The sequence below is a fragment of the Callospermophilus lateralis genome, chromosome 9, assembly GCF_048772815.1.
Source record: "Callospermophilus lateralis isolate mCalLat2 chromosome 9, mCalLat2.hap1, whole genome shotgun sequence".
NCBI classification, from domain to species: Eukaryota; Metazoa; Chordata; class Mammalia; order Rodentia; family Sciuridae; genus Callospermophilus; species Callospermophilus lateralis.
This window is the reverse complement of record NC_135313.1, coordinates 119,613,160-119,625,894: the sequence shown is the minus strand read 5'-3', so window position 1 is coordinate 119,625,894 and position 12,735 is coordinate 119,613,160. Positions and strand designations below refer to the sequence as shown.

At 37.1% G+C, this 12,735-nt stretch overlaps 1 pseudogene; it reads right to left on the bottom strand.

The window, feature by feature from the left end:
* Nucleotides 1-2,017: 2,017 nt before the first annotated feature.
* The window catches only part of LOC143642160 (NEDD4-binding protein 2-like 2 pseudogene), a 60,613-nt pseudogene continuing 49,895 nt past the window's right edge, over nt 2,018-12,735 (bottom strand).

Here is a 12,735-nt window from a genome sequence, read left to right as displayed (position 1 = left end):
AAACAATCAGCTCAAAAGGTAGAGCTTAATGCAGTTTTACAAACCTTTTTAATGTTTAAAGATTCTGTATTTAATTTATTTTCTGATATTCAGTATGTAGTTAATGCTATAGTATCTCTTGAAGATGCTGGTAGGATTTCCCCTTCTTCTACTGTTTTCTCTTTGTTTTCCACTATACAAAGTCTAATCTGTGACAGAAAAGATCCATTCTTTATAGGACATATTAGAGCACATACAGGATTGCCTGGAGCCCTTAGTTTGGGCAATGATTTAGCAGATAAAACTACACACGACATACATATTTTCTCTACACTAGAAGAAGCTACGAATTTTCATAAAAAATTCCATGTTAATGCTAATACTTTACAAAAGCGTTTTAAAATAAATAAGGAACAAGCCAGACATATAATAAAACAATGTCAAAATTGTGTGACCTTATTACCACAAGTTAATCTTGGAGTCAATCCTAGAGGACTGATACCTAACCATATTTGGCAGATGGACGTCACACACTTGCCAGAATTTGGAAAATTAAAATATTTACATGTTACAGTTGATACTTCTTCTGGATTTTTGATGGACTCCCTTCATGCCGGAGAAAAAAGTAAAGATGTTGTAGCTCGTTGCTTACAAAATTTTGCCACTGTGGGCGTTCCTAAACAGTTAAAAACTGATAACGGTCCTGGCTATACCTGTACCTCTTTTAAACAATTTTGCTCATCATTTGGTATTACTCATATAACAGGAATCCCATACAATCCACAGGGACAAGGCATAGTTGAAAGAGCTCATCAAACTATTAAAATGTACTTATTAAAGCAAAAAGAGGGAATTGGAAAGGGGTATATATCCCCCAAAGATAAACTTAAAATAAGGCTTTTTACTCTAAACTTTTTAAATTTGGATTCATCAGGACTTAGTGCTGCGGAAAGGCATATGTATCCAAAAAATGTGCATAAGCCTAAAGTTCTTTGGAAAGATATTCTAACAGGACAATGGAAAGGTCCTGACCCAGTGATTGTCTGGAGTCGGGGCTCTGTCTGTGTGTTTCCACAGGGAGAACAGCAACGGATTTGGATTCCAGAAAGACTAACTAAAACGATTTCTACAGATCGAAAAGAAGATGATTTGACTCAAATCCATAACAGCTGATATCAAGAACTCCAGCTTGGCCATTCTTACATCTGCAACCATGATTAACCAGGATTCTTTTTTCAGTATCTATTTTATTATTGCATTTTTCCAGATCATAAGGCTCTATTTTTATTTTTTGAGCTCATACAAACCTAGGTTAATGTTTTTCTGATCAGTTTTATTTTTTGACTGTGGAGTTTTTAAACATTGCAATGGAGATTTCACCTAGGTAAAGCTACAAGGCCTTTATTATTATTTTATGTGTTGTACATTTGTTTGCACATTTGTGTTTTGTGTTTTATGTCTGTGTGTGTGTATGTCCATATTTCATATATGAGGAACACTCATGAGAATATGGATCCGAATTATTTTTTTTATTCACGTGATTTAAATGGATTAATTTAAATTAGGTAAACAGCTGTTAAGGATTGTTTTTAAAGGTGTTAACAGATCTGCTTGTTTACTAATTTAAATCAGGTAAACAGCTGTTCAGGATTGTTTTTTAAGGAGGTTAACAGATCTGTTTGTTTACTTTCACCTTTCCTTTTCATTATATTTAATAATTCTTTTCAGGATAATGTCTTTTTAGCATCATTGCCAGAATTCCTATCTTCATCCCAATGAATATAACTCAACAAGTATGCTCAATCAAGGAGTCAACTTACTTTGGGAGGAAACGGACTTTGGGAGGAGACGGGCAGATTGATAGATTCCTCCACTTTGAACTGCTTACAGAACTTGCCTAGGTTATGTAACTATCGTTTGGGACAGCAAATTGTGGTAATGCTGGCATATCGTTGCTGATGGTGTCACCAGTGATTTTTGCTTATGGTGTCACCAATCATGCAATTTTTCCTCCGTCATGAAGGCATCTTAACCACCTTCAAATTAACCTTTTAAAGCCTTTTATTTCCCAAGCTTGGGTATTAGTGTTGTCTATTATAACTGGAGATCTTCCCTGATCAATAGCTTGTTTTGCTCTGTTCTGGTTCCAGTTATGGGCATCACCAAGTTGATTAACATTATACCTGTACCCATCTTGATGGTGAAAATAGTCATCAGTGCTGAATACAATGCCATCACGACTCTGACCAAGCAGAATTCGAGACAATGTTGTTTTCCCAGAACCAGGCAGACCCCTTAAAAGAATCAGTAACTTCTGCAATTTATTTAACTTTTCATCTTGAAATTGCTGGTTCACAAACCTGTCCATTCCACTATGTCTGTCCATAGAAGGATCTTTCCAGCATCCTTCCCTGATTTCATAGAAACTGTTACTCACATATCCATCTTGCACACTGCAGCCATTTCCAGAGTGAACACTACTGTTATTCTCACTACAGTCAGTATACTCATTGTTCTGATCAAAAGTCAAACAACTCCAGTTAACATGACAATTATGTACATCATGCCCATTTCGCATATGAGAGTCATCTTGGGCATGGAAAACATTTGGTGGTAGATTTGGAGGAACATTGAACTGTTGAATATTAAAGTGATAGTTAAAACTGGGAAGAGGAGGACCATGGGGTACTATAAAAGGATGTGTTGATTGCCATTCAGGCCTGAAGGAAGCAAATGAAATATCACAAAATGCAGGAATTACTTGTCCATCACAGGTATATTTGCCTGCCTCATTCCCCAAGTACTGCTGATAACCACAAGGCAACTCAAGAGCATTCTTAAGATCTTTATTTTCTTCATCAGATTTTAAGACATCATTTTTATGGCCCTGGTAATACTGAAAAAGTTGTTCCTGAGAAGTTTCAACTTCCTTACAACTGACTTCCAAGTCATCTTTTTCATTTTCAAGTTCTTCAATTTCTTTGTAAAATTGGGTTAGTTCTGTGTCAATCTCTGATTTTTTGGAGTTAAACTTCTGTTTCTCCTCTAGTCTTCTCTTGTCATTTATACCACTCAGAATATCTGCCTTATTCCTCTTTTCATTACATTTCCTTTTCTCAGGGGTTTTGTAAATGGATCCTATAAATGCCTTACTTGTGCTATATATCTCATCATCTCTGGATACTAATGAAGGGTTTCCATCCTGTAAAACTTGCGAACCAATGGATTCAATAACATTTAGTCTATCGCACACAGGTTTCAACAACTCTGTTCTTGGGGTTTTGTCCTCCTGAGGACAATTATGTCCTTTGGCATCAATGATAGCTGCAGTATCCCGATTGTTTCCAGTTTTCTCTTGGATTCTTTATGAAGGTGAAAGAAACGCCGAGACACGGCCACAAAGCAGAAAGCTGAAGAGAATAAATGGCCAGCCGTCAGGATAAGGGTAAAGAGCCGCACCTCCATACGCAAGATATGGCAATAGGAAAAGGATACAGAGTAGAGTTTCATGAACCTGAAACTTGGTGGAAATTTGATCCTGAAGAATTAGAAAAGAGGAATAAACATGGTGTGTCTCGAAAGAAGATTGCTCAGATGTTGGATCGTTATGAATATCAAATGTCCATCTCTATTGTAATGAATTCAGTGGAACCATCACAGAAAAGCACACAAAGACCCCCTCCTCCACAGGAGAGGCAGAGATGGGGAGGCTATTTAGGCTCACATAATGAAGTCTTTGTCACAGATAATCATTAAGTTGGCTATTTTCAGCTAACATTTGTTGCTTGCTCTTGAAAAAAAAAAAATAGTGAGCCTGTCTTGAAGTTTCAATAGTTTCAAATAAAAAGACTGTGGTGCCTCGCAAAGGATGTTCCCAGCAAGTTGTTTAAATTCTAAAGTATAAATAAAAATTATATAAAATTGTATTTTAAATGTTTTTAATAATCTTTTGTGGCAGTACCTTTGGTTATTATGAAAGCCTTTTAGTAGAGTGGATAGGATGTAGGAACTTTTTTTGTACAATTGAATTTTAAGCTTTTCTATTTTATATGTTGGAACATACAAAAGTTTTTTTTATTATTCTTAACCTAAATCTAACTTTTCATAAAATTTTAATATTTTTCCTTCACTCTCTTAAATATGCAAGAAATACCAATTTGTTATAGGGCACCTTAGTTGATTCCCCTGTTTATACAGATAAAATTATATTTCAGGTAATTAATCTATGTGACAAAGTTATTTCCAAGCTGTAATTAGCATTCCACTTTGTTCAAACACAATTCCCCAGTAAATGCTAGACAGTCAATGATGTATTGATCACCTAGGGAGTTTCCCCCATTATATTATGGGTATTCCTCACATAATACATACATAGTCATCAACCATCTCAAGCATCTCTCTGCCCCCTGCACACTTGCCAATTCTGGAAGGAATACAGAGACAAGTCACTGTGTAGTAGGAAAAGCTCCTCAGGTGATTCCAATAATGTTTCACTTATCTCTGTTCAATTTGATGCAGGATAATTGTAATATAAAAAATATTTTGGATAGTTGCTTAGCTTTTGTTATAAAATCATTTGTCTTACACAATGTTGTAGTTCTCCTAGTTCTGATTTTTTCTGTAGAGTCAGCTGAACTTCTTTCAGTGAATATGTTCCTTCACTAGAAAACTAAAAACTGAGATGTACTTCATTTCAGAGGTCTTGTAATTCATCCCTGCCTTTAAACAGAGATTTTCTTAGTCTACATAATTGAGAATTTCTCTTTGCAGTACAAGGAAGGAAGCACTATCACCTCTTTTACTGCATTATTTTGTAGTATTTTTAGAAAGTATTTTTTAAACTTTGATTTTAGGAAGAATTCCATCTGATTACAGTGCACTTTTTAAAAATTAGCCATTATGGTTCTGTATATATTTTACATGATATTTCATGGCCCTTAAATTTATCGCAGATTAGCCCATCCTTTTCTTCATGTGTTGTTTTAAAACCTTTTCCTGTTCTTTTCAACTTTACTTTAAATATCATTCCACATCTTTATATTACTTTTAAGTACTGAGACTGAAAACTAGGTATAGTACTGTCAGCAAGGTCTTTATTACATTTCCTTTAGTGAAATAAGAATTTGTATGTACAATTCAGTGCTGCTTACATTTGAACAGGTATTACCTTGCTTTATCTTGTTTCGCATATGTGTATGTTTGTGTATATTTGTTCATCTTATTATGATGTAGTGGGAATGTGCTAACTCATGTTGTGTGTGTAAGTACATATTCATATATACATCTATATATCTTCTTTACCCATTGTTTTAATGTATTCTTTTAGAGTAATATTTATTGGTATTTGGATTTATTGATTATGTAAATTAGCAGTTTGAAAATCATACAGAAGGATTGAATTTGGAGACAGATGAAGCAACTGTTAGATATACTATGCGTCCTTTTCTATGTGTTTTTATTAAAAAATTAGGAGTAATAATATTATAAATGTATAGTTGGAGAAAGTGGATTGCCTTTGGGAGAAAAAGATTATGAGGAAACATATTCATATTAGGTATGAAGTTTAAAATAAATTTCTAGATTTTATAACAAATTCAACTCCATCTCCTGGTACTTCTGAGTACTAAATAGTAGTCATCCAGACATCACTTATCATTACCAATCAATTTTTAGAAATTATAAATGCTTATCGAGGCAGGGAAATTTAACATTCTGAAAAACTTTTATTTTTTTTTTAAATTGGTTGCAGATGGACATAATACCTTTGTTTTATTTATTTATTTTTATTCGATAGTGAGGATCGAACCCAGTGCCTCACATGTGCTTGGCAAGTACTCTATCACCTAGCTACAACCTCAGCCTGCCTTTTTTAAAACAAAACAAAACAAAACAAAAAAACACACAAAGCAGAAGTAAATAGTTTCTCTAGGCATTGTGGCTTTTTTAAACAATAAGATGATGGAGGAATGAGTATGAAGTAGAAGATACTAAAATCACTATTTTAGCACCTTGCTTGGTGATAAAAATCTAAAAAAGTGAGAAATTTACTAATTTTTCATCAAAAAAAAAATTTGTTTTATACTCACATGTGGTCTTAATGCCCCCACTGCTAGACCTTCTAACTTCATCTGTATCACAAAAAATAAAGTTGGCATTAGTGATCCTGTTTAAGTAAGATGTGTCCCACAGCTTCTAGTGTGGTTCAGTATGATTGTTATATTTAGTTGTTTTTTCATAGACTTAGTATGAAAATAACTTTTTTTATCTTTTGAGCAACAAATTTATAGTTTTATATATTTTATAATTTTGTTCATAAAAATACTCATAAGTTGAACCTCTGGTAACTATTTTTTTAAATAGGTAATCTTTATTTTCAGTATTAACTTTTCTGAAAGAAAATGTTACCTTATTATATGTTGTCTGCTTTTATTAAAAATAACATTATTTACAAACAAAAAAAAACATAAAAAATAAAGCCTTTTAATTATCATCTATACTGTACTTTTAAATGAACTTTTTCACCACCTACAGCTTCACTATTTTAAACGAGGCTTAGATTCTGTTTAAATCGCTTAATGTTAGTTTACATGGCTGCCCTTCAACCAAAGTCCTTTTTTACTCCATTAAGAAGCTTTGTCTTAATCTGCCATGTACAAATACCTTTTTTCTTCCTTCTTCCTTTCTCAAGCTTTTAAAGTAAGTATAGTTTCCTCAAAATCTTTTTAAATGGCATTTTACAACTTTTTACTTTTCCACACAGAGATTATCTCATCTAGAAACACTTCTTTTTCCATTAACCTCTTATATTAAAATATATTTCCACATCTTGAATCTTTTTCTATCTCTTTTTTAACCGTTAACCCTTTTTATAAATTCACATTTTGAAACAACTCTTATAAAATTTCTGATTTAGACAAATTACTCCACTTTAATAGGATGAAATAGTTTCATGTTTTTTTTTTTTTTTTTTTTTTATGGTACCATAATACTATAATTGAAACCCAACTGAAACTTATTATACTCTTTGTATATAAATTACAACTGATAGAATCTTAACACTTAGTAACCTTGTTTTGTCAAAGACACAGACCAAAGCAATATTAAAACTTTTTTCCATTTACCAATTTATGAAAACACACATAATTTTTAAATATATTACCTTATGGAACTTAATAAGGAAAGAGTACTTGATTTTATATTTAGTGGTTGATATTTTAACACTTTAGCTTTGTAAATTAATTAGAACTTTGTAGAAACCAAGATCTTAGACAAATGTAGTAAACAGAATTAGCCATCTATTTCTTGAAGAAAAATCCTTCTACAGGATACCATGATGGTCCCATTGATATACTTAATAACTCGTCTTTAAAAAGCCATGGGCTACATTTTTGTATTATATCAACATATGCCCTAGCTGTTCTTGGTCTTACTGGGGTGCCTCCTTTCTCTAACAATTTCTCTCCCTCGGAGGTGAACAACTTCAAACTTTGAGCCAACCATTTTAAAGTTCTAGGAACAGGCAACTTGAAATAAAAACACAATAAATCAAAACAAGAACATACTGTTTTTTTAAATGGTCACCCATTCTCTCGCCTTCCCTCAGGGGCGAGCAATTTCACTTACCCCCAAGCTTCAGGTGTTCCGCGTACGATCCACCAGATGCTGCAGTCTCTGGCTGGGTACAAATCACGAGTCTCCACACAGCTTGTAGATTCAAACAGCAATTCTTTATTCTTGAACTCACACCGGCCGTCTACAAACACGTTCTGGGGAAATCCACGTTCTCTGCCCAAATCCACTCTCTGCCCAAATCCACTCTCTGCCCAAATCCACTACTCCTGGGCTTCTGTCTCCCAAATATACTGTCTGACCCTAAGAACTCAAGAGGAACTCAGAAGCAGGATACGCCCTATTCTAAAGGGGAACACCCTAATCTCTTATTATGCAAAACCGCCCTATTCTAAAGGGGGAACACCCTAATCTTCTATTATACTAAACTAGGAACACCCTAAACATGGATCCGCCCTGGTCCTTGAGCAAGGTCACCTTATATGCAATGTCCTGCAAAATGTCCTATTTCCATGAGTCCTTCAACTAAAGAAAAATGGGGGTACGCTGACAAGGAAATTGTCTTCTTCTAGTGTAGAGAAAATATGTATTTCGTGTTTAGTTTTATCTGCTAAATCATTGCCCAAACTAAGGGCTCCAGGCAATTCTGTATGTGCTCTAATATGTCCTATAAAGAATGGTTCTTTTCTGTCCCAGATTAGACTTTGTATAGTGGAAAACAAAGAGAAAACAGTAGAAGAAGGATTCCTCCACTTTGAACTGCTTACAGAACTTGCCTAGACTATGTAACTATCGTTTGGTACAGTGAATTGTGGAAATGCTGGCATAACTTTGCTGATGGTGTCACCAGTGATTTTTGCTGATGGTGTCACCAATGATGCAATTTTTCCAAAGGAACTGTCAATTGGCTTGGTGTCGTGGCATTTCTGTATCCTCCTCCCTTCTGCTAGTGATGGTCTAAATTTGGGGACCAACGGCTATATGGTGGACCTGTAGTCAGTGACGGGTATGATCCAATTGCAGTGGTATCAACCTAAGACAGGAGGCTGACGCCTAAAGGTCAGTTGCCTAAAGGTCAGTTTTCTGATGACGGGTAAGAACCATATGTTGAATTGGACAACCTACCAGGCACGGTCCTTAAGCCACATTAACCTCACTCCCCCACTGGCACCAAGGCCAAATTTGGGGGCCAACAGAGGTGAGGCAAAGAACCTCACCCCCCACTGGTGCATAGACCTATCCACAAGTATGGCTGTATGCTGGACCGGTAGTCAGTGACGGGTATGATCCAGTTGCAGTGGTATCAACCTAAGACAGGAGGCTGACGCCTAAAGGTCAGTTTTCCAATGACGGGTAAGAACCATATGTTGAACTGGACAACCTACCAGGCACGGTCCTTAAGCCACATTACTTGTTGTTTAATCAATCAGAAGGGGGGATATTCTGGGAGCCATCAGCCAAGTAGGTATGACAATTTCTTTGCGAGCGTACCCTTATGTTTCTTTAGTGGAAGGACTAATGGAAATAGGACATTTTGCAGGACATTGCATGTAAGGTGACCTTGCTCAAGGACCAGGGCGGATCCATGTTTAGGGTGTTCCTGGTTTAGCATAATAGGAGATTAGGGTGTTCTCCTTTAGAATAGGGCGTATCCTGCTGCTGAGTTCCTCTTGAGTTCTTAGGGTCAGACAGTATATTTGGGAGACAGAAGCCCAGGAGTAGTGGATTTGGGCAGAGAGTGGATTTGGGCAGAGAGTGTATTTGGGCAGAGAACGTGGATTTCCCCAGAACGTGTTTGTAGACGGCCGGTGTGAGTTCAGGAATAAAGAATTGCTGTTTGATTCTACAAGCTGTGTGGAGACTCGTGATTTGTGGCCAGCCAGAGACTGCGGCATCTGACTGCAATTAAAACCAAAACAGTCCCACATGACCTTCATCTTCTTCCATATAGACACTCATAATAACCTCTGACTAAAGTTTTCCATGAGGGGTGCAGCCTTAGACATTGTTCAAAATAAGCACCATTGCCACTTATTTGCCTAAAGTGAGGGAGGCCTGGACACCCTTCCTGTAAACCAAGAGTGATCAAATGTGCCGGCTATATAACTGCTCAGCTTCTTTTGAATGAGGCTTACTGACTGTCTGGTATAGATTCTTTATGTGAATCGGTGTCATGAGAAAACCTAAGCACATATCGGCTAGCCGCTGCAGGGTTTGAAAAACTGATTTGACCCAAAAGATCCATATTCTCACTTGATGGAGGTCAGGAAGCTAACAGAGGAAGGCGAGAAGCTTCATCCACAATGAGTGCACTTTTGGCCATTTGGATTTAATGCACACTTGGAAACTTTCTTTAGATCCATCAGGTGCTGAGAATCTGAGCCACTGTCTCACACAGGGCCAAGAGTCTGATTCAGCCACATCCTTTTCCAAAGCAATTAAGCAAAGAGCCACAGGTGATGCCCATTCATTTCCATTTGAAAACTGTTTTCTTCAGGCTTCACAACGGGGTGGCCTGAGGCAAAGTCCTTCCTGACATTCAGGACAGCAGAACAATAGGTAAGCAAAAGGCCCAAAGCAGTGTTTCTCCACTGAGACTTTACTGGTCACACTGATATCTGAGTTTTCTGAGATGCTCCCATTCCCTTCAGCTATCCAGTACATGGCCATGTCACAGAGTTTGGAGGTGGTACATATCTTGGAAACAAAACCATGAGGCTATCCTCGAGAGTGGCCAGTATTCAGGAAGAAAAGGGGAACATAGGAAGGTAGTACGTGTTGCCCATCCATAAGGCAAGCCGCTCTCCATTCTTAAATTGGGTGGAATGAATGCTGGGTAGCTTTCTACTACACAGGACACAACCATTGATGCATTCGCTTTTAAAATGTCTGCAACCACGGATACAGTGGGATACACAGACATAGAAACATTCGTGTTATCAAACGACTTTCTCGAAACATTCAAGTCCAACCAAATAAACTGCCTTTCCTACCTATTCTCAGAACCTGAGACAAAACCACACACTAACACGGACACCCACAATGGCACCTCCTTCCCCCAAGTATGTCTGTGACTATCTTGAGTGTCCTCTGACTGGTGGGCCATACTATGTTCCCCCAAAATTGAGTGTCCTGTCTCAGATCTAGTATTTTTGGCCAACTCTTTGAAGTTGTCAGGAGTCATGGTTTAGCCACTACCTGCTTTCCCAGAAAAGGCCCCTCTTCAAAGCTCTCCTGGCATTTGGCCATCATCACATAAGTAGGTACCAAGAAAGACTGACTCTGTCCTTGGTAAATCCAAACAATTGACACCACAGGGACTGGGACTGGGCCTTGCTCTGGGTGCCTGGCTTCCCGGATCCCAAGTTCAGAGTGTTCCATCACCAAGAAAGTGTGGTAGGTCACTTCCTTCAGGAACTGAACGAGGTCACTGCCTTGGCAATCACTTTGTTCTAACAATTGCTTCCAAGGGTCCCATGAGATGGAGGCTGCCCCTACTTCATGTGACACTTTCACAAGTTAGAATGGTATATCAACCATAGGCACCCGGGAACAGCTCTCCACACAGGCCTGGTTTGGTCCATTTAATCTACATTAAGAAGAGAGAGGCTGATTCAGACACATCCCTTCATTCTGACCAGGTTGTTTGATATGGAAGTTGACATGGAGTTGACTTTTGCTCTCTCAGGTCCTTGATAGGTGAAAAGGTCAGTCGAATGTCAGAGAAAAAGACCACCAAGAGACTGTCTCATGCCACAGCCAAGGGTTTTTTGGGGGTCCAGCACGCTGGGGCTCAGAGCTCACTTCAGAGGAGCAAAGAGCAAAGAGCCCCGAGAACAACTTGAGCAGGGTTTATATACATTCTTTAGAGAGGGCAGGGACTTTACATACATTCTAGCCTCCTTTTGAAAATCATCATATACCACAGGAAAATCAAATAACAACTCTAAAACATGATTAGCACATTCATTTGTGGTCACACGTCGGGCAGGGGTGATTGGTCAGCCCTGAGAATGGGTATACATTTAAACTGATTGGTTGAAGCCCTGAGATGTATATGTGCTAAGCTTCACGGTTTCTGGGAAGGGGTTGTTAAGTAACTAGGTGGTCAGGGTAGATTTCAACACACATCTAATGGGCAGTTCGGGGAAATGTCTTAACTGCCACAGAAATTTCAGGTTCTGAGTGCAGCTTGTAAACTTTACAAAACCTGGTTCTTTACGTTTCAATTTCAATTTCTTTTATTATTTAATTTCCCACTGCGTTTTCTGACAATTTTTAATCTTAAAAATAATGAATCATAATTGTTGCGGGGTCTCACATTCTATTTCTGCCAGTGGAGAGTCAGTCACAATGATGAACTGGGGAAAAAAGTAGGAAAGCAGATGTGAATAGAGATTAGGAAATCAGGCAAATTATAAAATGAGTGATAGGTTTAGACAGTTTCAACAGGGTGAGATTGAAAATGTAGTCTTAGGAAGAAACACATATGTAATCACCAATAGGATTGACATTTGAGAGCATTAGGCAACCTGGACATGGATGTTTTTAGTAATCCATGTTCACTTTCCATTTAGGCTTTTGGACAGTCATAAGTGTGACCTTTGCATTTTGTGTCCAGAATATTACTGTGATAAAATGTATATGTAGATCAGTTGACATGCATATTTCTTCCACCATTTCTGGGAGCAATATTTTGAAGATATACAAATTATTATTGGGAGTACACAGAAGTGTACCATGTGTCTATCAATATATAGACAATGCATGAATAGACCATACTGTGAATAAGTGATATAACTGGTTTCACTTTGAATAATGGATTGAATTGATATCTGAAAGTATACAAGAAATCTTATATTGATGTACAATCATTCATTTCAACCAGTTTCACATCTAATGGTAATATTAGTGTTATGTTTTATCATGACGGGTGTGTCAGTTTTGCTTCAAAGGGATAATGAAAATCGAAAACAATGTGTTTGGAAACAAGTCTCATAAAAAGAGAAGTCAAGAAACATGGAGGAATACATGTGTTCTGAAGCAAGAAGTGATTGAAAGCAAAACAAGTGTGTATATATTTGCTAAATTGTGGATGAAATATACATCCTATGATGTGCATTAACTGGAGAAATAGTAATGTACCAGTGTTGAATAAAAATGAATGTCAAAATACACATTATATCA